The 26,080-nt window shown below is 46.8% G+C and overlaps 1 protein-coding gene and 1 long non-coding RNA gene across 10 annotated transcripts in view; one reads left to right on the forward strand and one right to left on the reverse strand.

Moving 5' to 3' along the window:
- LARGE1 (LARGE xylosyl- and glucuronyltransferase 1) overlaps positions 1–18,122 on the reverse strand; it is an 851,853-nt gene extending 833,731 nt beyond the window's left edge. For 3 of the 9 annotated variants that reach the window (XR_010156081.1, XR_010156082.1, XM_063808040.1), the window contains exon 1: positions 15,340–15,475. The gene's annotated coding sequence lies outside the window, so the exon portion shown is untranslated. Of the gene's footprint in view, positions 1–14,964; positions 14,982–15,019; positions 15,282–15,339; positions 15,822–17,814 lie in introns of those variants that run through there. The other 6 variants (XM_016939065.3, XM_063808038.1, XM_001154669.5 and 3 more) reach the window with 4 other exon arrangements.
- On the forward strand, positions 16,506–18,108 carry LOC112206719 (uncharacterized). The gene is made up of 2 exons (XR_002941175.2): positions 16,506–16,861; positions 17,745–18,108. It is a non-coding gene; the product is annotated as an uncharacterized LOC112206719 (long non-coding RNA).
- Positions 18,123–26,080: the final 7,958 nt, after the last annotated feature.

Below are 26,080 nucleotides of genomic sequence, written 5' to 3' on the forward strand. Positions count from 1 at the left end.
GGTGACGCTGTTCGAGGACTTAGATCCAGCCCTGCCTGACACTGCCCTCAGGTCTTCAGTTACTTAAGCAGATAAAGTGGAATGGTTATTTAACATCACTATGAGTTAGGTTTCTATAATTTGTACCTGAAACAGTCCTCAGTGAGCCATTGAGGCACTCTGGCATACACGATCACATGACTAGCTACATGTGTAAAAGTGTCATCAACATTTAAAGGATGTTTACATTATCCTGAAACCCAACAGAATTTCAAGTGTGCTTAATCAGGAGGGCAATGTATGAGCTTTAAGAAATACTGATGTCCTTTAAATTTTATGGAAAAAAATATTCAGGTGTATAAGGGTCTATGGCAGAAATCAACTTAAAAATTACCCACTCCAAACTTCAGTAACTGAGACAGAATAGTACAGAGGTATTTAAGTTTTTTTTTTTTTAATTCCCTTTTTTTTTTTTTTTTAAGACAGCATCTTGCTCTGTCACCCAGACTGGAGTGCAATGGCGTGACCAGGGCTCACTGTACCCTCAACTTCCTGGGCACAAGGAATCCACCTCCCAGTCTCCTGAGTAAATGGGACCACAGGCATGCACCAGGATGCCCAGCTGATTTTTTTTTAACTGTTTTTTATACAGATGGGGTTTCACTATGTTGCCAGGGCTGGTCTCGAACTCTTAGGCTCAAGCGATCCTCCCACCTTGGCCTCTCAGTGTGCTGAGATAATAGGCATGAGCCACCATGCCTGGGCCCTTGAATTCTGAAATTTGAAAAACTTGTACTGCCGTGCCTATTTTTAGGCTGACATAAAGTTTTCATCCTAAACTACACAATTTCTAAGGATACAATTTTCAGCATATTGTAAACATTAACATTTTAAAATAAAACTTTCACATCACAGTTTTAAATGGAATCTAGCAATCTGATAGCCATCATTCATTTTAAAAATCCAACAGCAAGTTATTTTTTAAGAACTGAAAATGTTATATTATTCTCTCACATGAGAAAGGGGCTTAAATGCCCTGTTTCTGGCACCAAGTTTCAACACGTAAAAGACAAAAGGGAAAGAGGCAACCATGTGGCATTGCTGTGATTAGAAGGACCTCAACATACCAATCTCAAATAGTCCCTTTGTCAGGTGACCCTTGAGATTTTCATACCCAGAGCAACATGCCAGAATAAGACTAGTTCTGGCTAAGAGATGTGCCTTTATAAAATGAGGGAGGACAGGGCCCGGTGCAGTGGCTCATACCTGTAATCCCAGCAGTTTGGGAGGCTGAGGAGGGTGTATCACCTGAGGTCAGGAGTTCGAGACCAGCCTGACCAACAAGGTGAAACCCCATCTCTACTAAAAATACAAAAATTAGCCAGACGTGGTGGCAGGCGCCTGTAGTCCCAGCTACTCAGGAGGCTGAGACAGGAGAATTGCTTAAACCTGGAAGGCGGAGGTTGCAGTGAGCCGAGATTGCGCCACTGCACTCCAGCCTGGGCAATGGAGCGAGACTCTGTCTCAAAAATAAATAAATTAATTAATTAAATAAAAATAAAAATAAAAATAAACAAAATGAGGGAGGATAACCATGAAAGGGGGATTGGGAGAACCGTGGACCAGACAGGGATCATCTCAGGCTGATCAATTTCAGGGAAGGGCACATATGTGAGGCTGGAGATGTGAAAATTTATTTTCTTAGAAGTATCCACATCTGCATACTCCATGAAAAGTCTTCATGTATTTCCCAGGGGTATGTATATTTCCAGTATTAGGACACCTGGGTTGTTGGATTATAGGACAGAGATGAAAAGCAAATATTCTGAAAACAAAATTCATTTCCAGTTTTATTGCTTGAGCAAATAACCTCCCCAAGCCTCAGTTTCCTTAGCTGTAAAATGAAACTACTCAGCTTAGAGAGCGTCAAAAGGCATAATACTTGTAAAGCACACCTCAGTACCTTTTCTTACAAACTGCTAAGGAAGGGGCCTTTCCTATCCCATTCATTGGCTGCCATCTCTCTTAACTGTCAGAGCCCAAATTTCCTATGAGAGAAAAGTGCAAGGTAGACAGAAAACTCCTGAAAAACTGCCTCAGGTGATTAGTGGGCAACCATTTGCTTTTACCTTCAGGGCCTCTGCAAATTTTCTGAGATCTCTGGACAGGGCTAAGAAGAGAAAGACTGGCCTCTTCTTCATCCCCAGGAGCCCTTGGTTTCCTGGTTAACCAAGCACAATTACTATAAGGTGGGGAAGGCAAAGAGGTGAAGGGAAAGGGAATGGAGCAACTCTAAATAACTGAGTGCTTTCTCAACATAATACACACATTAACAAATTTAATGAGCTCAAAAATGCTGTATTTCCAAAGGAGTTATAGATAATTCCAAGCAGAAGAAAAAGGAAAATGGCAAAAGCTAAGACCCAGAACAAGCACCCCTTGGTATGGATTAAATCAGACCACTACTGGAGAAGCAGTAGGGCTTCCTGAACCATATAACCAACACCACGTGCCAAGTGCAAGTTCATAAAGTTTTGCTAGTGCCTGGATCACACAAACCTTCTGATAAGCCCAGGGCTCCTCTGTCACTCCTCTGTGATTTGCTAAGCAAACCTATTCATGCAGCACTCACGCCTGGCTTACAAGGGCAGTGCCATAAAAACCCAAATGGACCTCACGAATACTAGAGGCAATACTAAATATTCTAACATAAACATGTGGTTATGTGGAGAAGAGTCTTTAGGCACTGCTGCTAAGCTCCTGTACAAATTTATTCGATCCTCCCTAGCCAGTCCCCATCACCGTCTGATAATTTCTCCATCAATTATGACTGCCATTCTGCATCTGGCTCTTTAAATGGGGAATGCTATTAAACATAAAAGGTATAAGGTTCTTCAAGTCCTCCTACCTGCTAATCCTCCACTTCAGTACTCAGCCCTTGAGAGCTTGTGTGAAGACATTTCTTTTTTTTTTTTTTGAGACGGAGTCTCGCTCTGTCACCCAGGCTGGAGTAGTGCAGTGGCGCGATCTCGGCTCACTGCAACCTCCGCCTCCCGGGTTCACACCATTCTCCTGCCTCAGCCTCCTGAGCCTCCTGAGTAGGTGGGACTACAGGCGCCCGCCACCACGCCCGGCTAATTTTTTTTTTTGTATTTTTAGTAGAGACCGGGTTTCACCACGTTAGCCAGGATGGTCTCAATCTCCTGACCTCGCGATCCACCCGCCTCGGCCTCCCAAAGTGCTGGGATTGCAGGCTTAAGCCACCGTGCCCGGCCTGTGTGAACACATTTCTAGGTCTGCAGTGATGACTAAGATGCATTCTCCCTCACCAGCACCACCAGATTTCCTGAAGGTATCAGTGTACCCCAGGAATGCCCAATGGCCATTCTGGTCATTGGTGAGAGGGGGAAGGTTTTCTTTAGATTCCGGAATACTTTGAGAGGCTAATTCACATCAACCCATCTACCACTGCAGCACAGTATGACACTCGAGGTTTCATCAGAAAGGGTTACATTATGCCTGGCCAGCAAATTCATTGAAATCTAAAACGACAACAACAACCATTTATTGTATTGACTGCATGTTCCAGGCATACGGTAAAACCTAGAAGATTCCCTGAGATGCAGTTTTACTGAAAGGCTCCCGCTCTCTAGCAAAACAGTCAGATTACGGCGCAGAAAGTGCAGCTGCAGAAGTCAGACTGAGGTGCAGATGCGGTTCAGTGCTCAGTACCAGGAAAAGCTTAAGAGGCAGGACTACCTGAGCCGGGTTCTGAAGGAAAAACACAAGTGTCCCAGGCAGATAAAGAAGGAAAGAGCTTACCGGGCAGGAGGGGTATGTGCACAGCTTGACAGGTCTAGGGGGAAAAAAATCAGTAAAGAAGAAAATGATTAAGTTACAGATTGGTGATGCATGAAATGGGGGGTGGCCAGGGGTGGGGGGTGAGATTGCAGAGAAATGCAGGGCTGGTTCATAACAAGCTTTGTGTGTCCCAATATGACAGGTGAAGTTTTCCAGGGGCTGACGGTGAGCCAGTGAGGGTAAGTACACAGAACATCCTAGAGAAACCCTCATTCCTTAAAGATTAAAAATAAAGACTTGCTGTCTGTAAGGGATTGGATTATCCTATTTGAGAAATTCTGTTATCCAGAATGGCTTACCCCACAATGCTGAAAAGTGTGTACCGTAATCTCAAAGCAAGCTCCTCCTCAGGCAGAGAAACACCAGCCGTCACAGGAAGCAAAGAAATTGGCTTCACTTTTAAGGTGAATCCAGAACCCAGATGTCAGAGCTCCAAGCACTTTGCTCTCAGCTCCACGCAGCTGCTTTAGGAGCCACTCATGAGGAAAAGAAGAATTTTCTCTATTATACCCCTTATTGGGTGCCATCCAAGACTAGGAAAAAGGTTGCTCTATAACCCTGAGCCCATTTGAACAAACCCCCAATAAGAGAGGCCCCGAAAAGTGTATTTTCACCAAAGCTCTACCCCAAGCCAAGCCAAAGGAGAAAGCGCTGTTTTAAGACTTGCTGCTTGTGTCACGAGTGGACTTTATTCCAACAAGGCCATATTACAGTGGGCAATGAAAGCCATCTCAGACTTCCATATCAAGCAAATGTTTGTGAGCCAGTGATTCAACAGAGAAAAATTCACAAGCTTCCCTGGGCTTCTGTCCTCCTGTAGCAGTTCCAGCCCGGCGGCCCTTAGAACTTCATATATGAACTGGTACAAAATCCCGTCCAGTTGTCTCCCAGCCTCCATCTCTCCCCGCTTCAATTTGTCCCAGGCACGATGCAGGTGCACCTTCCAAAACCAGGGCCTTTAGCACACCACATCCCCCTGATGAAAAGTCACCCTGCCTTCCCAAAGCCCACAGCCCCTAACTCACCAACTTCTTCTTTTGTTTTTTTTGTTTTTGTTTTTGTTTTTGAGACGGAGTCTCGCTCTGTCATCCAGGCTGGAGGAGTGCAGTGGCATGATATCGGCTCACTGCAAGCTCTGACTTCCGGGTTCACGCCATTTTCCTGCCTCAGCCTCCCGAGTAGCTGGGACTACAGGCGCCCGCCACCACGCCCAGCTAATTTTTTGTATTTTTAGTAGAGACAGGGTTTCACCGCATTAGTCAAGATGGTCTCGATCTCCTGACCTCATGATCCGCCCGCCTCAGCCTCCCAGAGTGCTGGGATTACAGGCATGAGCCACCACGCCTGGCCTAACTCACCAACTTCATCTGCAACTCCTTGCTAACAGAAACCCAAGCTGGCTTCCTCTCAAACCCAAAAAATATATTTGTGCTTGCCAAACTACCCTCCCTTAATCCTTCCATTCAGATTTTAACTGTCTTGTATCCAAAGACCCAACTCAAGTCCCACCCCTCCTTTGAGTTTGAGAAGCTAAAGGAAGCTCCCACCTCTGACTTCCCATCCGTGTTCAGCCACCACAGTGCACACATCCATTCACTACACTGCTACATCCTTTCTATTGTTGCTCGTAACTGTTCATTTAATCTTCTATTGTTGCTTAACTTATGACACATTTTTTGCAAGCTCTCCAACTATGTCCCTCGAGGGCAGGGACAGGAAGCTCTGAATTTAATATAATAAATGTTGAGTGGAGGAGTCGTAAGTACTAAGAGCTTCACAAGGTGCTTTCAAAATACAAGGATGAGTGTAACGTAGTCACAGCCTCTAATACCTAAGTGAAGGAATAAGAATTAAAGTATGTAGATACTGACAATGCCTAGTTGAAGATGGCCAAGCACAGCCTTTGATTTGGTTTGCTGTTTGGTGACGCCTCCTCCTACCCTATCCTCCCATCTCCTAATCACTAAGACCCAAATCTAATATTCTCATCTTGACCTCTTCAAGCAGAATGCTACCCAACACACTGTCCTCTGGGCCCTTTGACTTTCACTCACCCCCTTATGAGACTCTTCCTCCCTCACCAAGACAAGGCTCCTGAATGGACGATGAGTAACTCTGCACCTCTGTGTTCCGCTGTCAAGCCAGGACCTGCACACAGTAGAAGCTTGATCAACGTTGGCTGAGCAAGTGAAGGAAACCCCACAAAGAGACAGTGTCACAGAGCCTACAGTCAGGAACGATTTCAGCCAGAGACAAGAGAGAGGATGGGGGGTTGGATCCAGCAAAAAAAGCAGCGTAACAAGGCCACTCAAGTGGGAAAACAAGTGGCATTTTTAGGTGAAGCCTAGTAGGCTAGGAACAGAGAAAACCTGGAGAGGAGTCCTAGGAAATACAGCGAGGTCAGAGAGGCAGGGAAGCCAGGGGCAAGGTCGGTCCTGGAACAACAAACTGAGGAGTCTGAACAGCTGAGAGTTGAGTCCTGGCTCCTTCTTCATGGCTGTGGGCCTTGCACAAGCATCAGTTTCCACATCTGTGAAGTGGGAGAGTGAGCACATCCCCCTCCCAGGGTTGCTGTGAGAATGAAATAACAAAAATGACCCAATGAGAGAGTGCCTGGCACAAAAGAAACACTGGAAGAAGGTGCTTTGGGTGCAGATTGGATGGAAGCAGAGCATGCTGCAGAGAAGGGAGAGCTGAGGACCAGGGAGCCTAGGTTCTGGTTCCACCTCCCCTCTGAATAATCATCTTGACCTCCCTTAGGTCTGGCCTTAGTTTCCACGGATGTAAAATGAAGGTGTTGGTCTAGTGGGGCTCCAAGGTCTCTTCCAGCCTTGGTAGTCTCTCAATACAGCAGCTCTGCCTTACAGACGGAAGGCATCAGAGAGTGCTCTTGTAACTGAGAAACCCAGCAGAGAGGGAGTCATATCGGGAAATGGGTAAAGACACCAATATGGTCGAGGAGAGTTCTTCCTGCTGGGGACCAAGTACTGAGTCCCTCCCTCCATTCTCCCATGTCCACTTCATCCTCCTGACATGGGAGCACCGCTCTACACCTAAGTCATTTCATAATCATCGTCATCCATGCTGGACAACAACCATCCTAAAGTTTCTCATATTGAAAATGTCTTTCCAGGCATTTTCAAGGCAACTTGTCATGTAAATGTGAACAAGCTTTACAGCATGTCCATTCTTCTCATTCCAGATAAGTTAAAATCCCTACAAACTCGGAGGAAAGAAAGCACGCATTTCGGTATTGTACTCTCCTTGCCTTTTTACAAAGCCATCAATGTTTGAACCACAACAATGATCCTTCAGAGAATTCATTCTGCTGATCTGAAATATCCTTCACATTTTTAAAACAAAAGCTGCTAGGAGACGCCTTGAGGAGCTCAAGTCTATCTCATCACCATTTAAGTCTACTGTTACTCACTCACCTCTCCCTCCCGCATCACCTCCACTCCAGTAATGAAAACATGACCATTCATTCACAAAACAAATCATTCAGTGTGGACACAACTACTTACTAACTGCAGACCTACTAAGCACCAGCGCCACTCCTGAAGAAAGGTAAAGCCCCACCGGCCTATGGGCTTGCCTCTACGCCTCCCTTGGCTTCTGAAACAACCACAAAATGCCATTTCCAGATGAGAGCTGACATCAGTCAAGGAGGCTCTTAAACAAACAGTGTTGGCACATGAAGGATCTACGCAACTGTTCTAAAAACAAAAGGGGAGGGAATGGCTTCGAGTTAGCCGCAGCAAGGTTAACCTTACTCAATAATAACAAATGTGCATTTAATGTATCCAAGGAAGCCGCAGCAATCCCTAACCACAGAATAACACTCAAGAGCCCAAGATTCCCTTCTGAATTTAAAATTTTAAAAAAAGAAAAGGAAGAAAGAAATCCCTAGATGCCCACGTTCTGCTGTAAATCCTCCTAAATTCTATGGCTACCATGGAGAGCTGGAAAGATCGGCAAGTCCTTTCTTCCCAATTGGCCTTGGTAATTCAGAAAAGGACTATGTTAAAAGCAAAGCTCTCTCAGTAGTCAGGGTTCCATCTCCATCTGCGTCTGCTGCCTGTCCAAGGCACAGCCCCATAATGCGACAAAAGAGGCTCAAATTATGGGTGAGACTGCATTTTCAATTCCAGCCCCAGCCTGTGATTACCTGCAACTCCAGGTTGCCCAAAATTACCTCTGAAGCCTTAAACGCCCTACAGTTTATTCCATTCCTAGAACAAAATCTTTTTTGGAAAGCTTCATAAGAGATAAAGGAAGAACAACAATGAAAAAAAAAAAGCCCTAGATATTTCTGTTACAGTGAAGGAAGAACCAGCAGACAAGCATGTTTTTTTTTTTTGAGACGAAGTCTCACTCTGTTTCCAGGCTGGAGTGCAATGGCCGTGATCTCGGCTCACTGTAACCTCCGTCTCTGGAGTTCAAGTGACTCTCCTGCCTCAGCCTCCCGAGTAGCTGGGATTACAGGCATGCGCCACCACGCCCGGCTAATTTTTTGTATTTTTTAGTAGAGACAGGGTTTCACAATGTTGGCCAGGCTGGTCTCGAACTCCTGACCTCAGGTGATCCCCCCACCTGGGCCTCCCAAAATTCTGGGATTACAGGCGTGAGCCACTAAGCCCGGCCTGATTTTGATATTTTTTAATGTCTCATACACACCGCCTCTCCTGTATACTCAAGCAGAACAAAATGAATTCCATCTCTCTGCAATTATAAAAACTCAGAATCCTGGAAACTCTTACCTAATTTACTTTTTAAACCACTTCTGTTCTTGATATATTCTTAGAGGTAGAATGTGCGGGTGGTTAAGGAACTTATGAAGGTGGGTAGGTGAGTACTGTTATCTCCAGGAAGAACAGTAGTTAAATAAGTAATCTGCCAAAAGTAAGTAAGTGATGTAACTCCATGTGTTAGGTTAGCGGTAATGACAGTTTACATAACCACTGTACTGCTTTCTGCAATACAGTTGAATATTAGGCTCCTAGCGGGTTATTTGTTAAAACATTCTAGTTTATGTTTGAAAAGTCTTTGGTGTTTTTTTTGTTTGTTTTTTGTTTTTGAGAAGGAGTCTTGCTCTTTCCCCAGGCTTGAGTGCAGTGGCGGCATCTCGACTCACTGCAACCTCTGCCTCACAGGTTCAAGCCATTCTCCTGCCTCAGCCTCCCGATTAGCTGGGACTATAGGCGCGCGCCACCATGCCCAGCTAATTTTTTTTTTTTTTTTTGTATTTTTAGTAGAGACGGGGTTTCACCATGTTGGCCAGGATGGTCTCAATCTCTTGACTTCGTGATCCACCTGCCTCGGCTTCCCAAAATGCTGGGATTACAGGGGTGAGCCACTGTGCCCAGCCGAAAAGTCCTTGGTTTTGCACAACAGGTGAGGCTCCCAAAAGGGTCTATCATGATTGTGTTTATCAAATAATTTGAAATATAATAACCGAATTAGCTATTAAAAGGAGACTCACTATGAATCCCTTTAGTAAGGTAAAAATCTTTTTGTACTGCAATTAACTTATCTTAAATTATTTAGTTTTAAGATCACATTTTATATGCCCACTTCTCCTAAAATACAGCACTCCTCCACTTGGCTTCAACTCCCAAATAAGAATATAACAAACCTTCTATTTACACTGCACTTACTTCAGATCTCCTCTTTCCTCTACCCCCAGGAGATCAGCCATAGTGAGGAGCCCTCTTTCTAGCAACTCACACATTTGGAGGCATCAAACTAAGGCACTTTGCATTTTTCCTGGCTTGTGTATCTACCCAATTGCTCTTCTACTCTATTTTTCTTCAAAAGACCCTTGATATTCACCCAGCAGCTCCCCTACAAGGTAATCTCCCGTTCAGGCCAAATGAATGGGTTTCCCTTTCCAAGTTACATTCAGGGCTTTGCAAAATCCGGAGAGGTCAACTCAGCTTTTATTTACTTAATTATGAAATAATTACAAGATTCAGCATTGTTGCTGTTGTTTTTAATCACAAAGCACTTAATTCTCAAATAGTGGTCAAAGAACAGTGTAACATTTCAGAACTAACGGGTTTCCACCATAGGTAAGAAGTTAGCAGGCAAGTCTAGCTGCTGCTCTATGAAAATGGCTATGACCAATCACAAAGACTTTGTGATTCTTTTCTTCAGCCTTGTGTATTTGCAGTGCTTTACATTTCAAGGAAGAGTGCACCTATGAATTGGTCAGGCCTCTTTCTTTCCATTTAAGAGGGAGAAAACTAGACAACCTAAAGAGTGGTCAGTGTAGAGGCTAAGCTAACTGACTGAAGCAAGCCCTTTCCCTCCCTGGGCCTCTAAATTCCTACTTACAAGATCAGTAACACACTAATGTATAGACAGCGCCTGAAGCCCAGAGATGTCAAGAAATATTCTAAGGTCACACAGCAAGTTAGCACAGGATGCTGTAAGACTAAACCCCTGATCCCCTGGGGCTTGATTAAAGCATCCTGTCTCCCAATCAACATAGGGATGGATGATAGAGACAAGACAAACATACAAACACAAACACACACACACACACACACACAGAGAGAGAGAGAGAGAGAGGCTTCTAACTTTTATCCCCATTATCCTTCTGGCTGCTGTTTCTGAAAAATATACTAAATATACCTGGCCCTGGAGACTGCTTTTACAACTGTGATTTTCCACATTCTCTATCTAATATCCTCCAGGCAGTTACACTGTTGCTTGCTCTTCCTCACCATAGTTTGCTCATCCCAAGAAACACACATATGCACACATGCCCACCTACCCTCCCATTCTCAATATTCAAAACGCTTTATTTTCTAACAGCAAAGGAAGTTTAGACTAGAACTGAAATGATCATAATATGAATCTTGTTCAGGTGTTAAACACAACCATAACTCTACCCAGAGCATATCTGATAAAATGGAATTTGTTCTCACCTAAGTGTTTTTTTTTTCATATTATATCATTTGCCAAGTAACATTGTCATTTTTCCCACTGCTGCATAATCACATAATGAAAGTGCCAGGTGTAATTCATGTACACAAGAGGGCAGACTTAGGGTTGATAAGGGACCCTTTCTTTATTTGCATTGTTAATAGTTTTTTAAAGAATAGGCAAAATGCTGTACGTAGAATGATAACGGACAAAAGAAAAAATTTTCTGTTTTTAATAACAATGTGGGATAACCAGTTAGCATACTCAGATTTTATCTCGCAACCATTCTTGCCACTATTTGAATACACAGAGCAAGAAGCGGGGGCACAGTCCTCAGCATGGAATCCTATTAAATTATTTCTCTTCTAACACCGCGTTTCCCTCTTCGGGCACATCCCACCTTCCAGCCACACTAACTATGACTATTCTCCATACACACCACAATAGATACTTTTGGGTTTCCATGCTGTTCTTTCTGCCTGCGATCCCCTTCCTCCCTACTCTCCTGGGAAGTTCAAACTCATCCCTTGAACAAGTCTAAAGGATAGTACTTACCTGGTAATAATAGTTGAATGTCTGGCCTGGGCACGGTGGCTCACACCTGTAATCCCAGCACTTTGGGAGGCCGAGACAGGTGGATCACAAGGTCAGGAGTTCTAGACCAGCCTGGCGAAGATGGTGAAACCCCGCCTCTACTAAAAATACAAAAATTAGCCGGGCGCGGGGGCGGGCGCCTGTAATCCCAGCTACTCGGGAGGCTGAGGCAGGAGAATTGCTTGAACCCGGGAGGCGGAGGTTGCAGTGAGCTAAGATCATGCCACTGCACTCTAGCCTGGCTGACAGAGCAAGACTCCATCTCAAAAAAAAAAAGAAAAAACAAACAAACAAACAAATAGCTGAATGTCTGCCTCCCATAAAAGACTAGAAGCTAAATGTAACCTGACTCTGTAACCTCCACACAGAGCATGGCACCTGCCACAGGGTAGATGGTCTATTATTATTTGTTAAACGAAAAGATGAAAAGTCTTATAAAATACATTTAACGAAGCCTTTCACCGGTTGCTGGCTGCTACTCTCCATATGCCAATGTGACAGAGAAATGCTGAACACCTCTCAATGGCAAATACTCCATGTAGAGCAACCTCACCAACACTAAGCAGATTTTCCAAGGTGGCTGTATCCCCGAGGTGTGTCAGTGGCATACCTTTTGGGTGTGCCTTTTGGGTCTTATATCCCCCATCCCCAATGCAGTATGCTCCTCCTTTCTGAGAATCTCTAGCCAAAAAGACACCTTCATCTTGTTCACGGACCGTAAGGAAGGCCAGCCTCCTGCCTCTACTTCTGCCATCTGGCTTCCATCAAATTCATAAGACTTCATTCATGTCTCAGGATGACAGCATATATTCTCCACAGGATCGGTCTTCAATCGTTGGTGCTCAATGGCAAATGCGATGGTATTTTCCTGTTCCAATCTCTTACCCCTTGGCTGTACTGTGCCCAAGAGAATCAATCTATAAAGTCTTAATGTTAGAAATAAAGCTTTCTGCTGACCATTTTTCCTAGACCACAACAATAGCTCCCCTTCAACTACCTAAATGTGCACTACACGTATGGGTAAAGGGTCACAAATGCCGTCTACCAGACCCCAGAGTTCAAGGGAAAAGTAATAACTCAGGTAGGTTCACAGGTTTCAAACAGAGTCTAACTCTACATGCTGAACTGGGCCTTTTAGAATCCAGTGTGACCAACATCTTGGTGATATCTGCCTGTTTTTGTGACAGTATTCTAAACTAAGCAGGCTCTTCTTGGCCTCTACCTTGCATCTTTCCTGTCTCCCCGCTACCCCCACCTCTGGGATCAGCTTTGATAAGACTTAGCTACTTGGGTAAACCTAGGCAATGGGGCAGTCAGTGTTCTTCAGGGAAGTAGAATTATCTTCCAATTCTGCTGGAAGGGCTGTGGACATTAATGATTTCATACTATTAAAAGTGCAGACAGCGTCTGAGATGGAAGTGCAAGTACACCGTCAAATGTTATGTTAACATCTCTAAGTATATGGAATGTATTTTTAAGGGGAATTTTAAGTTTGATGGAGTCCACTGCAGAGACATTTTGAAGCCATGTGATTTTATGATGACTGCAGGGAATATGCAGTCAAAAACCAAACACCAAAAGTGTTGATTACAAACTGTTAGGGAACTTAAAGTTAGGATGGTCTAATATTCAAAGGATAGAGCCTTTTTGTAGTCCTTAAATACTTAGAGATTATAATTGAGTCTTTTCAGAATGTCACATAACATTTTGCAGTTAACTGGTTCTGAGTTGCCCAAATGACAATTTAGATGTGAGCAGGCCCATCCCTTAGGCACTCAGAATCCACTCACTAGTGCAAGCATGTACTAGATCCCAAAAAGTTCATCTCAGGAACCCTCAAGATAAACCACAGTCTCACGAACCCTCAACATAAACCACAGGCTCGTGAACCCTCAAGATAAACCGCAGTAACATGGGCCCTGGTGTTTTCTTCTTCGATGGTGGAAAAGATAACTAGTCCCCCCTAGTGTCCTGCTACTGTAGGTGGCTGAAGGATGGCGACACTACAGGACGCACCCTCCCTGCACTGTGCATCAACTTTAAAGCGCAGCTCAGGAACCCAGAAACAAAGGAAACCTTCGTCACAACCTTCCCAAGAGATGGAAGCACTTCCGAGACCTACGATGAGATGAAAAAAACCTTTCATTTCATTTCTAAGGCCCTTCCAGGTATGGTTTAAAAGCCAAAGGAATCTGCATTGGCTCACATCAAAAAGTTAATCCACACCCCAGCACACTTCATTAAGTGAAGCAGGAGGGCCCACACTTGTCAGCAGCTACTGCTCACTCCAGAGCAATCCGATCTTCCCGTTAAAAACCTCTCTCTCCTGCCAGGGGGATTTGATTCCTTTCCTCGCCACTCTTGAAAACCCACTAACCTCTAAATCTTGGTGATTTTTGCCTCTCTGTTCGAGTGAGTTTTCTTCCTGGTATGGAATTAACAGGGACAGGCTCGATAAATGTGTTCTCCACAAGCAATTTTCACTAAAGTACTCTTGAACAATAAAGGTACACTAAGAGATGTGTGAAATCTTAAAGCTGGCGTTTTTATTTCTTTTATTTTTACCCCTAGTGAGGACCAAGCGTGCCAGTGAGTAATTCATTCATGTCACCCATTTGTGAGGGATGGGAGAAGAAACCACCACCACTTGTTCCCTTCTTAATTTAGAAGCTTTCCTTATCTTAAGTCTATCAAAGCTGACTCCTGAGGTGGGAAGACAGGAGAAGTGAGAAGAAAAATTAACCTGAGGTGACTGCCTCCACGGAATGATAAGCACTTCAGGTCTCCACACCTGTGTCAGAGAAGAAAGGCATCTGCATGTCAGGGAGGCGGACGCCCCCACCTGCCACCCCCTCCGTTTCTCCCCTTGAAGGAAGCAGGAGCCTGATCTCCCCCCACTCCCTCCTCTCTCTCTCTCTCTGGGCACTTACATAAGACCCTGTAAAACTTCCAGTGACATTCACGAAAAATGTAAGCTGCTATTTTGCTCCCTCAGGAGATCATTTTAATGGACTGAGTGACAAAATTCACGGATTCTGAATTCAGCAGAAACCTGCTCAACCGAGGCACATCAGCACAGAGACGAAAAAAAAAAAAAAAAGAGTCCAACCCCATTAAACAGGGTCACCCAAGGGATGGATTCACTGTGCAAGAGACAATCTGTTCCCTCCGAAGTGACCCATTTAAAATCAGATTGTTCTGGGGGAAGCTCACAGGTTTAATAAATTTCAAACAGGCAAGGACAGGCTTGTACAACTGAGGTTCCTTAAGAGGAACATTTAAAAGAGGATAAGGCAATGAACAAAATAACTTGAGGATACACAAACTTTGGAGTCCTCACTCCAAAACTTCAAAAGCAGTGACATTTACAAGAATGTCTGGATAGCTATACACTGATCACTCCTCACAAGCAGCTTTGCCTAACAGGAAAGACATGCTGGCTGGGCTTCCCCCCTACAGATAGCAATGCCAACCAACCACTCTGTCCTAAAGAGGGACTCGCAAGCTGTGGCTGCTCGCCCCCAAATTGCGCAGGACTGTCTGCAAGAAGGAACAAGAAAAGTTATTCACAGCATCACACCACGAAAGGTAGTTGCGTACCGCCCAACAGGGCCCTCTCCAAACACGGCAGGCTCCGCAAACCACAGGTGCTCACCGCTAACAAGAGGGCCGGGGGTGCGGGTATCGGTCACATGCCCTCGTGGTGTTAACCAGAAACTCCTCCTGGCTCGCTCCCTGCCAGCAGCCTGTGTGCCCAGAAGCCAAGCAGGCCCTGAGGGGGTCCTGGGGACTTCGGAGACTAGGGGCTTCCACCTCCAGCCTCTCCAGGGCTCCCGGCCGGGGCAGCAGAGGGTGTGCCCGGCCTCCCCGCCGGCATCCCGAGTACAGGGGGTACCAGCCACAGGTTCGGAGAACTTGTCCGGCGCTACACACCACGGCGCCCCCGCGGCGACTCTCGCGCTCCGGGGCTCTTACCTTGGCCGTGACTGCCGCCAGGCAGAGGGAGACACGGAAAAACCGGGTGGCGCGGCGGCTCCGCCGCCTACGAGGCGCAGGGGGTCCGGGTCAGGGTCCCGGCAGGCGCTGCCCTACTCGGAGCGGTGGTGCCAAGCACAGAGTTCGGGACTGCCCCCGGCTCCAAATGCCGCGGCGAGGGTCCGGGTCCCCCAAGCTGAGCACTGTCCCTTCTTCCTCTTCCTCCGGGGCCGCTGCCTGGAGCTGCTCCCGGCCCGGAGGACTCTTCCGAGCCAGGGGCGCCCCGCATGGGCAGGGGCCTGGGTCAGCCTCGGGTTGGGTCCAGGGAGCGACCGCCGGGGCCGACTCCACCTCCCGCGCTCCAAGCCGATTCGTCCCTTCAGGGCAGGGCCTGCCCGCGAACAGCCCGGCGAGACGAGCGCGGCCGCGCCCCCAGCTTCGGGCGCCCGGGCTCCGGCGCGGCGGCGGGGCAGGAGCAGACTGGCCGGGCCGGGCGCCGAGCGCGGCGGCGCGGGGGGGGCTGCAGCCGGCCGCGGCGCGCTCTCCCCCAGGGCCTGCGCCGCCCGCCCGCGGCTCCGCGGGAAGGAGGCGCCGGAGAGGGCCTCGCCCCGGCCTGGGGCGTGGGGCCGGGGGCGCGGGGCTAGGGGAGGCGCCCCGGGAAGGTCACGGGAGCGGAGGCGCGGCGAGTGGATCGCGGCGCGGTGGGTGCGGGGAGCCGAGGCGGGCGGCCCCCGCCGCCGGGAGCGCTCGCCGGCCTTGGCCGCCGCCGCCTCCGAGATGCGCCGGCTTCCCGGAGCGCCCGGCGCTCGGAGCTGGGCGGCCGCTGCAGCCGCCGCGGGCAGCCGGGCGCCGCTGGCCGGAGCCGGCGCGCGATCCCCGCCTCCCGCGCCCGGCCAGGAGTGGGCCGCCGCGCGGGGACCGGCAGGCGCGGGCGCTGGGGTCCGGGCTCCGGGCTGGCCCCGCCGCCTCCGCGTGCCCAGAGCGCCGGACTCGCTCAGCAGCTGCAGTGACTGTGTGTCTGTGTCATGTCTGTGCAGCCGGGGGGGACCGCGAGCCGGGGCTGGGTTCCGAGCGGGGGCGGGGCCGGCGCCCGCCTCGGCGCCCGCCCCCGACCCCGTGACCGAGCGGCCGGCCAATGGCAAGCGCCGCAGCCGCGCGGACCGAGAGTTCGCCCCCGCACAGGCTCCGCCCCCCGGCGAGACTCCGCCCCGGTGCTTCTTCAGCTCGCTGGCAGGCAGGCGGAAGCAACACCCGGAGCCGGGATCCCGGGCCGGGTCGGGATGAAAGGGTGCAAGCTGGGAGCTCCCCGCCCTTCTTCCCCCAACCCCGGCGGCTCCCGGCCGCCTCGGGCTTGGCGTGCCTCGCGGAAAGAGGGGGAAGGGAAGCGGGACGGGCCCGCAGCTGCCGTGGTAGAGAGGCTCGCAGGCTTGCAGGACCATGCAGCCTGCTCCCCAAATTGCACAAAACAGCCGTCGTGAGAAGTAGGAAGTTTCCCCGCCTCGGGTCGCAGCTTCTCTCGGAGGTGGGCATGGTGTGGGGCAGCCGGAGTCTGTGAGGAGCCCCGCCGAAGGGCTCTGACGGCATCTTTCTGGGATCGGTATCCAAGAATCCTGTCCAAGGCTTCCTCTTCCTCTGAGGAAACTACATTTCTTTTTCCCCCACCCCAAACACACACCCCATGCACGCACAACACGCCCCTCCCCTGCTGATTTTATTCTCGCTCTTTCCCTCTTGGCATAAGAACCCGGCGCGCAACATCCCTTGAATGGACTTCCAGCCTCCCAGTTCTAGGGACGAGGGTGGGGGTACGGCGAGTCCTCCCGAGCCACAGGAGGAGTGGGTGAAATGGGTCGGGGCACAGGAGCGGGGGTGTGAGAATGGATGGAAGGAGGATGCCCTCGAGAGAAGACCCAGAGGAGGCGAAAGCAGAGAGGCAGGGAGAGAAAGAGGACGCCGAGAGCTGCACAACTCGGACTCGGAGACCGGAGCTCCGGGCGCGCGATCCAGCTCCCGGGTTTTTCCGCAGCTCGGTCCCAGGGCTTCTGGGGTCCCCTTCCCCCCGGGTCTCCACCTCTCCCCAGCCGGGCGGGCCGCCGGGTCTTTGCCTTCCCTCTGCGCGCCTCTCCGCTCTCCAGGACTCGAGCGAGGCAGCGGGAAGCCCACCCTAGTTCTTGGAAGGGGCAGGGGAAGGATGGGCTGGGGAGGGGGCGCGCGGGAAAGGGCCGCCGAGCTTGGGTTGCCCAGCTGACCCCACTCCTCGAGGTCGGGCTGGGGGGGTGGGGCGGCAAGGGCTTCGGAGGCTTGGCCCCTGCTTGGCTCCGGACCTGGCTCCCGCCTCGGTAACCACACTCTCGGCCTTTGGCTTTACCGAGCTGGGACCCTTCTCCCATCCCCCTTCCCTCCAGCCTCGTGAAACAACGACCCCCACCAGCAGCAGCAGCGCCCGCTTTGCCCCGGCTCCGGAGCGCTGTTTACCTAATCTCAGCGGCTGACCGAGCCCAGCAGAATGCGAAAGGGAGGCAGCGGTGGTACAGCAGCGTCCCCGGCGAAGAAGTAAAAGACGTTTGCTTTGGAGCTTCGGGATAAGTTAACTGCGAAGCTGGGGTCCTGCTGTCTTATCTCTGCGGGGATGAGCCTCACCGTGCACGTTGGCAGGCATAGCAGATTCTATCTGTTTCTGATGCCATTACCGTGTCGGAGAAGAACATTATATGAAAAAATATTATCTAATATCCTAGAGACCATTAAAGTGTCAAAGTTTAATGCCAAGTCTTTTAGCTCGAAGGCTGCTCAGTTCTTCCTCTGACGTGCAGCTCTGTTCCAGAACGCGCTGAAAACAAGGGGATCATTTTTATTTTTTTGCCGCCCGAATGTCCTTCCTTCCTACTCTCTTCCTCCTCTCTCACCCCCACCCCCTCCCCGGAACCGGGTAAAGTTAAAGCGAGAATTTGTACTTTGTTTTTACGTTTTGCTTTGCTTCACTTCATTAGTGGTGTAAAATGCATTATTACAGCACATTAGCATATTAATAAAGGTAACGTGACTGAGGAAAGGAAAAGACCTGAAATTTACAAGCGAAGGAGAAATAATTGAATAACATCAGAAACTAAAAGATAAGCTTGCGGGAAAGAAACATCTCCATTATAATTACTCAAGTGTAGTACATTCTCTAGATGGAATCTAAGAAAGAAAAATGTGACCATGATGTGGGAGCTAGCCATGTTCACGCTGGTCAGTAAGGCACGTTGAAGACATAATGCCTTATTAGTGGATTTCACAAAGTGTACTTGCATTGGTCAATAAGCACCTTAAATGTGGAAAGGCTTTGTTTTATCAAATCAAGGTTGCAAGTGCCTGCAGTCAGTGGCATAGCTAATGCTCTAAATGATATTAATGTTGTCAGACTGAAATATGCCACATACTGAGTCCTCTGGTTAGTACATCAAGCCCCACGTTTAAAGTATTACGTTGGAAAATTGTAAAGCTCCTCAACTCCCCAGTCCAAGCAACTAAATATGTATATACATATACATGGAAACCCTGAAGTAGGATGTAGTTACCAGGAATTATAGCCTTTTGACACAACCAAGATACAAATGTCTTAAAAGGATTTCCGCTACGATTTAGTATGAGAATGCAGAATAAAATATGTAAAGTGATATATCTGTTATTTCTAAAGAATGAGCGCAGCTTTTGCTGAGAACTGAAAAATGAAAAAAAAATGAGCTATCTAAACCAACTGTTATCTATTTATCTCCACACAGTTATTGTACCTGTCACTGAAGAGATTCGGAAAGGTCTCTTATTTTTTATTAGGGTCAAGGAGACCGAATCCTAAGAAAACTGAGGTCTTAAAGCAGCCACTAGGGGGCCCTAAAGGCATCTCAAAGAGGAAGCCAGGAAACACTCTCACCTCCGTTTTTCTGTGTGCCTGATACTAGGAACTGGGGAATCTAAAGGCACGTTAAGAACACAGTGCACTGTAGTCCCAGCACTTTGGGAGGCTGAGGCGGGCGGATCACATGAAGTCAGAAGTTAGAGACCAGCCTGGCCAACATGGCGAAACCCCGACTCTACTAAAAATGGTAAAATGTTCCGGGCGTGTTGGTGGGCGCCTGTAATCCCAGCTACTCAGGAGGCTGAGGCAGGAGAATTGCTTCAACCGGGGAGGCGGAGGTTGCAGTGAGCTGAGATCGCACTCCAGCCTGGGCGACAAAAGCAAAACTCCATCTCAAAACAAACAAACAAAAACATAGTGCAAAGTTTGGAGGCAAATCTAGTTTTATGTAATAAATGACCTGAGTCCAATTTTGACTCCTAAGTCAATTTAGTTTCTCAACTCTTTTCTCACCTCCAAGAAAGGAAATATTGTATCCTTCAGAGGAGGGTTACCTAATACTCTTAACTGTCTCAAAGTCAGCACATTTCTGTTTGCCATTCCAAACAGGACGTTCTTTCAAAGATTTGAGGACTGTTTTCTGAATGTTTTGCACATTCTTCAAGAGCTACATAACAAGACGATTGAATTCTCACAAAGAGGATATTTAAAAGATTAAGCAACCTGTACAGCAGGGCACCCACCTGCCAACTTAACTGAAGTCAAGCCAGCCACAGGGGCACTAGCATTAGAGCTGAGTCCTGAAGCCTTCTGCTAGGCCAGACATTTATTCTTTAGTGCTGGGTTCTGGTGAAATGGTGGTGTTGATGTTGGGAGGAAGGAGTGGTTCCTGCAGCAGGGGTGAGGAGACAGGGTATAGTGGGAATGGCAGCCAGTGGTAGTGGAGGGGTGATTACTCCAAGGGCTACTTAGCCAGTATGGAAGGATTGCAGTATCTTAATTAATGTTATATTTATCAAAACATCTAAATGTCGGGTCTGATCCTACAGAAAGCTGCCTAAAATTTTTAACTAGCAATTAAATTTTCATGGCTTCCAGATCCTTAGCAGTCACATAGTATTTTTTCCATATCTTACCAGTAGGTAAAGTTAAGAATCAAACAGCATTCAGATAGCACAGGTTTGAAAAAGCCTAGTTTTCCTTAAACCAATGCTAGATAAATATCTGCCAAAGATGCTCTGTCCTGACACACTTCAAGCAAAAATTTAAGCACCGGGCATGAAACATTGCTCTTTTATTTAGGCCAATAATCAAAAGACATTGCTGAACAAAACAAATGTCTCCATCAGGGCTAAGCAAAGAAGAAGTCACCTGTTAGGTAAAGAATGAAAAAACATTGCAAAAGCCACCAAATTAACACTAATGGAAGTGTGATTTGAACATAATTTAAGTAAAAACAAGCAAGTCCAGAATGGAGACATGAGACAGGGAATGGGGATAAAGTCTTTCTTTGTGGAATGAAACTATTTTATGCTGACATCATCATGTTCATTAACAGGCGAGATACAGGTATGCTCAAAATAGCATTATTAACCTCCAGAAGACTTGCCCCTGCAAAGCTGAGAGCCAGCTAATTAGAACAAATTTGGCTGTAGATAGAGAATCCCATTGTCTTTTAGGAGAGAGGGTTTATTCACTCGCCAGCTGTGAAAGTCCGTCAGAGTAGGACTTTGTCAGGTATTGGCTCTCTGACCACCTTATGATAAAATGCTGAACTGGGGAGTCAAAGCCCCTCTAGAGACAGAAAGGAAAAAATCAGTGCCAAAGAGGTCAACTCAAAGGACAAAGGGAGCTTTTCTTCTCAAGGAAAGGGGAGCTCAAGCTAGTGGGCCATAAGATCCTCAAGACAAAAATGAAAACAAAAAATGTAAACATTGGTAAAAGCACCAGAGTCCTGAAATGAAACATTATGACATATACCTTTTGGAGCTCTTTAGTGTGAAGCCCTGTTTAAAGGGTGTGTTTTTATCAGTTTGTGTTTTCTCCTCCCTCTGTTTAAAAGAGCTATGAGGCAGAACATCTCAAAGTTTACTGTGTAGCCAGATCACCTGGGGAATCTTGTTAAAATGCAGATCCTGGTTATGTAGGTTTGGGGTGAGGCCTGAGACTCTGCTTTTCTTTTGTTTTTTGTTTTTTTGTTTGTTTGTTTTGAGACAGGGTCTCGCTCTGTCACCCTGCTGGAGTGCAGTGGCGCAATCTCGGCTCACTGCAACCTCCACCTCCCAGGTTTAAGTGATTCTCCTGCCTCAGCCTCCTGAGTAGCTGGGATTACAGGCACCTGCCACCACGCCCAGCTAATTTTTGTATTTTTAGTATAGTTGGGGTTTCGCCACGTTGGCCAGGCTGATCTCTAACTCCTGACCTCAGGTGATCCGCCTGCCTCGGCCTCCCTAAGTGCTGGGATTATAGGCGTGAGCCACTGCTCCTGGCGAGACTCTGCTTTTCTAAAAATCTGCCATTCGTGGACCATGCTTTGAGTAGCAAGAATGTAGAAGACATTTGTTGGAAGTCGACAACATCCTTCCCTCTCTTTCCTCTTCCTAAGAGTATTTCCTTGGTTAGGATTCTTCAAAACCCTGAGACAAGGACTTTGCGGCAAGAAGCTTATTTGGGAGGTGATTCCAGGAAGCAGAGTGCTGCGATTTGGGTATTTCCTGAAGTTCACATGTTGAAAGGTAATCACCAATGTGATTGTATTCAGAGATGGAGTCTTTAGGTGGTGATTAAATCATGAGGGCAGGGATTAGGGCCTTTATAAAAGGGCTTGAAGGAGTGGGTTTGTGTTCTTCCATTTTTCTGTCATGTGAAGATACAGCAGGAAGGCCCTTGCCAGACACCAAACGCCAGTGCCATAATCTTGGACTTCCCAGCCACCAAAAATGTAAAAAATAAATTTTTGTTCTTTATAAATTACCAGTCTTAGGTATTTTGTTATAGCAGCACAAATGGACTAAGATAGAGTGAAGGTGTGGGGAAACAAAATAGGTAAGGAAAGAAGGCTAAGGAAAGGTGAATTAATAAGTGATCAACATGTGCTCAGTTCTGAGAGTATGCTCAGAGAGATCGTGCAGAATAGCACTGCCCAAAATAACTTTCTGTGCAATGGAATGACCTATCTGCACTGTCCAATATGGTAGACACTAGCCACATGCAATTGTTGTGTACTTGAAATGAGGCCACTGTGACTGAGAACTGAATGTTTCATTTTATCTATTGTCAATTAATTTGAATTGTAATAACCACATGTGTTGGCTTATTGTGTTGGACACTACAAATGTAGAACATAACTTAAGAACCATCTCACTAGGTCAAGAAACCTAAAGAAATATTTATCCATCAAACTCCGTCATCTGTTGAGGGTGGTTCCTGGGAATTCATAACGCCTGAGACTTCACTTGTGCTTCCATGGCCCGAGAATAACCTCAGCAGAGAGTTGCAGGTGCTTAAGGTTGGAAGTCTTTAGTGTATGTGGAAACTGCCCATCAAAGGTGGAGGTAATCACCCAGGTGAGCCTAGGGGATATGAGCAAGGCATTGAGAGCATTTGCTAAAAGAATCCTGGTTTTATTTTGATTCTGATTCTCAGTTCCAGGAGCAGATCCTGAATAGCATAAGCTAATCAATATATTCCATGCCACTGACCACTATCATTGGTTCAAAGCTGAGTAGATAACCTAGGCTGGTCCAGTCAGGGTGAATCTCACAACTCTTATGTGTATGCTGGATCACTAAAAGTGTGTTTTTACCTTCTGGACCAATTTGATGTACCGATACAAAGCTTAGTATTTCTGCAGTCATTTTGCCACTACAGAGGATAAAGCTGACACTGAGGATAACAGAGCACAGAGAGACAGAAAACTCAATCCATATCAGTTAGTGATACTTTGAGCTGCAAATAACAGAAATACCCAGCTAACCTTAAATAATAATGATCTCACGTAATGATAAATCTCGAGGTAAGTAAGTCCAGGTTTGGTGCAACCGCTCAACAATTTCGTCAAGGACTCAAGATCTTCTAGTCTTGATATTCTGCCTCCTCAGCATATTGGCATTCCATGTTTCCTCATGATCACAAGATGGCTGTGAGAGCTCCAGACATTGTGTTCCCAAACCAGCATCCAAACTGAGGCAGGATAGTCAAGGAAGTAACCATGTCCTCGGGATGCAGCAACTGTACTAATTGCACCATCAACACAGTAAGCCCCAGCATTCATACTGTAGTCAAGCCCACTCAAGCAAAGCTATCTCCTGTTGGGAATTTCCCCTGTGCAAAATGCATGTGCATTTTTATTTTACCTGTCCTCAGACTGACCCTTTGCTCCTTGTAATGATAAAAAAAAGCACCCCTGGGTGGATATTTAAGATGCTAATGAGACATGCAACGTATGAACAAGCATGTATGGCTACTGCGCATGGGCTTCTAGAGGGGCAACCAGAACATGCTTACTAGTAACACCTCTCCCCCACCCCGTTATGAATAATCATATAAGACTCCCATAAAGGGAGTCTCCCTAGTGCCAGTCTTTGCTGTCTCATCCTTAGGAGCAGCCCGCCCTGAATCTTTTCTCAGGGTGTACTGTCTATTCTGCACCTAGCTTTCATAGCATTCTTCCTCCTTTGCAATAAATTGCTCTATGCTGCATCTCCTTTGCCGTGTGTCTCTTGTTTTTTAAACTAAGAAGACAAGAACTGAGGTTTCACAACAGCCATTAACAAAAGCAGGGGGGTAAAAAGCATGTAGAAAGAGGCTTCCCTTTCATTAGTAGACTTCTTGTGATTGACTTAAGTTTGTCATGAATCACCGTCTAGAAATGGAACATTTTTGGATTTTGTTAGCAAAGGAGGAGAAGTGGCTCTTGGGTACCAACTAACTACCTGCTCTAGGACCCTTGATGATATCATTAAGTCACTGAATGAAACCAACCCTGACATTTGTCCTGACTCCAAGCTCCTTGTTTATGTGAGCCAAAAAAATCTACCTATTGTGTAAGTTTTAATTGAGTCTTCTCTTACTTGAACATCCTAACTGATACAGGTAATAAAGACCTACTGCCAAAAGATTCAGACTCAGGAATTCTCATCCACCCTATTCCTGGATGCAATTATAGCCAATGCTGGAAGGGTACAAGGGGCTCCCTTTCCTCCAGAGTGAAATTCAGTTTGGAAATTATTTGCTCTTCTATAATGGTGTGAACAGAGGCCTAGATGACCCACGTGCATCATTGTATTAAGAGGGGGAGCCTTTAGCAGCTGATTAAGTCATGACAGCAGGGATTAGGGCCCTTATAAAAGAGCATGAGGGAATGGGTTTGCTTTCTTCCACTTTTTTGTGAAAGAAAGAAAGTTCCCATCCTCCACCCAACACTCATCACATATGGTTGTTCTGCTCAGCCACACCTTCCTTTTGCCTGGGGGACTGAGTATCATTCTAATTTCCTATTGCATCTGCATTCAAATCCTGAGACCCCACCTGTTTGGTTGGTCCTTCTGAAACCCCACCTGCTCGGTTGGTCCTTTAACCATCCTTGTCTCTGCCATGTAGTTTCTGCTAGTATTTCTATCGTGGGACCTGGAGTCTGCTTCCAGAACCCTTGCTTTAACCTTGGTAGATCTATGCTCTGGCAAGAATCTGACTTGAGAAATGCTGATGATTTAAAGTTCCTGTAACAGGTCCTTTATTCACCTTGGCACTTGGAGCTTCGGCTTTGATTTTTGTATGCTTGGACTTGAGTGGGCTGTGCTCACAGAATTAGGGGATTTGGATTGATGACCTCTGTGAGAAGAGGGCATGTAATTGTGTCCCAGTTAAACTCCCAGATCCAAGCCTCAAATTGGTTTTCTCTCTCTTGGAGATTAAAGAATGTCTGGATGCCAGGGAGGGGCTGTGTCTGGCAGTGTTTTATCCAGTCGTGCTAGAAAGTGAGGAGTTTCTTATCTTAAACCGTATTTTAAAAGAATTTCTAACTTAAAAAGATTTTAAATGGAACCTGAGTATTTAGGAGTGGAAACTGAGTGATTATGTGGCCCATGATATATTGGGTAGCAGCTATTCACATGCTCAAGTGCTATGCATTCTACGGGGTGAGAGTAGTGGGGAGAGTGTACTGAAAGAAATGTGGGTATGGTTCCTATACCTGAGAATCTCCAGATCCAATTCATGGAACAAAGCATTTACTTTGATGAGTTAAATGACTTTGCAAGTATTAGATAAATGGAAGAGTTGTCACTGAGTAATCATGAAAGATGCATTGAGGACAACCAGTGCCGTCAATCTGGAAGAGCAAGGCTACCATGGTCCATCTTGTCTTTGGAAGACTTCTAAAAGGAGGAGGCCCTTGTTGGACCTTAAAGATTTGTCAAGATTTGGCCGTCTGTAAAGGGAAGAAGTTTCGAGCTTTGAGAAACAGCAGGGATGTTAAGCAGAAGGTGTGATTGCTATGGTAAAGCATTTGTTTAAGAGATCAGAGACTGAAAAGCTAAGTTAGATCCAGGATTAGTTGAAAATACATCCCTGCTTTGTGTCAGTTACTATGCTGACCATTGAGGATTTTAAGAAAAATAAGGACAGTTCTTGTTCTTTTAGTGGCTCACGGTCAAGTAGATAGAGATAAAACACTAAAAGGTAATAAGTTAAATTCTTAACTATTCATGAGCTTCATCTACTGTTTTTCCTCAATCACCCATCCCTGTCCAACCTACCCTCAGAATATCCTTCAGATCCATTCCCTCTGCTTCATCCAAACTGTTACTGTCTTACCTCAGACCCTATCTCTCACCTGGAATCTCACAAAACCCACCTGTCTATCATCAGCCTCCTACTATAGCCTTCCTCCCACCCCCCACT

Source organism: Pan troglodytes, chromosome 23, assembly GCF_028858775.2.
Source record: "Pan troglodytes isolate AG18354 chromosome 23, NHGRI_mPanTro3-v2.0_pri, whole genome shotgun sequence".
Lineage (NCBI taxonomy): Eukaryota > Metazoa > Chordata > Mammalia > Primates > Hominidae > Pan > Pan troglodytes.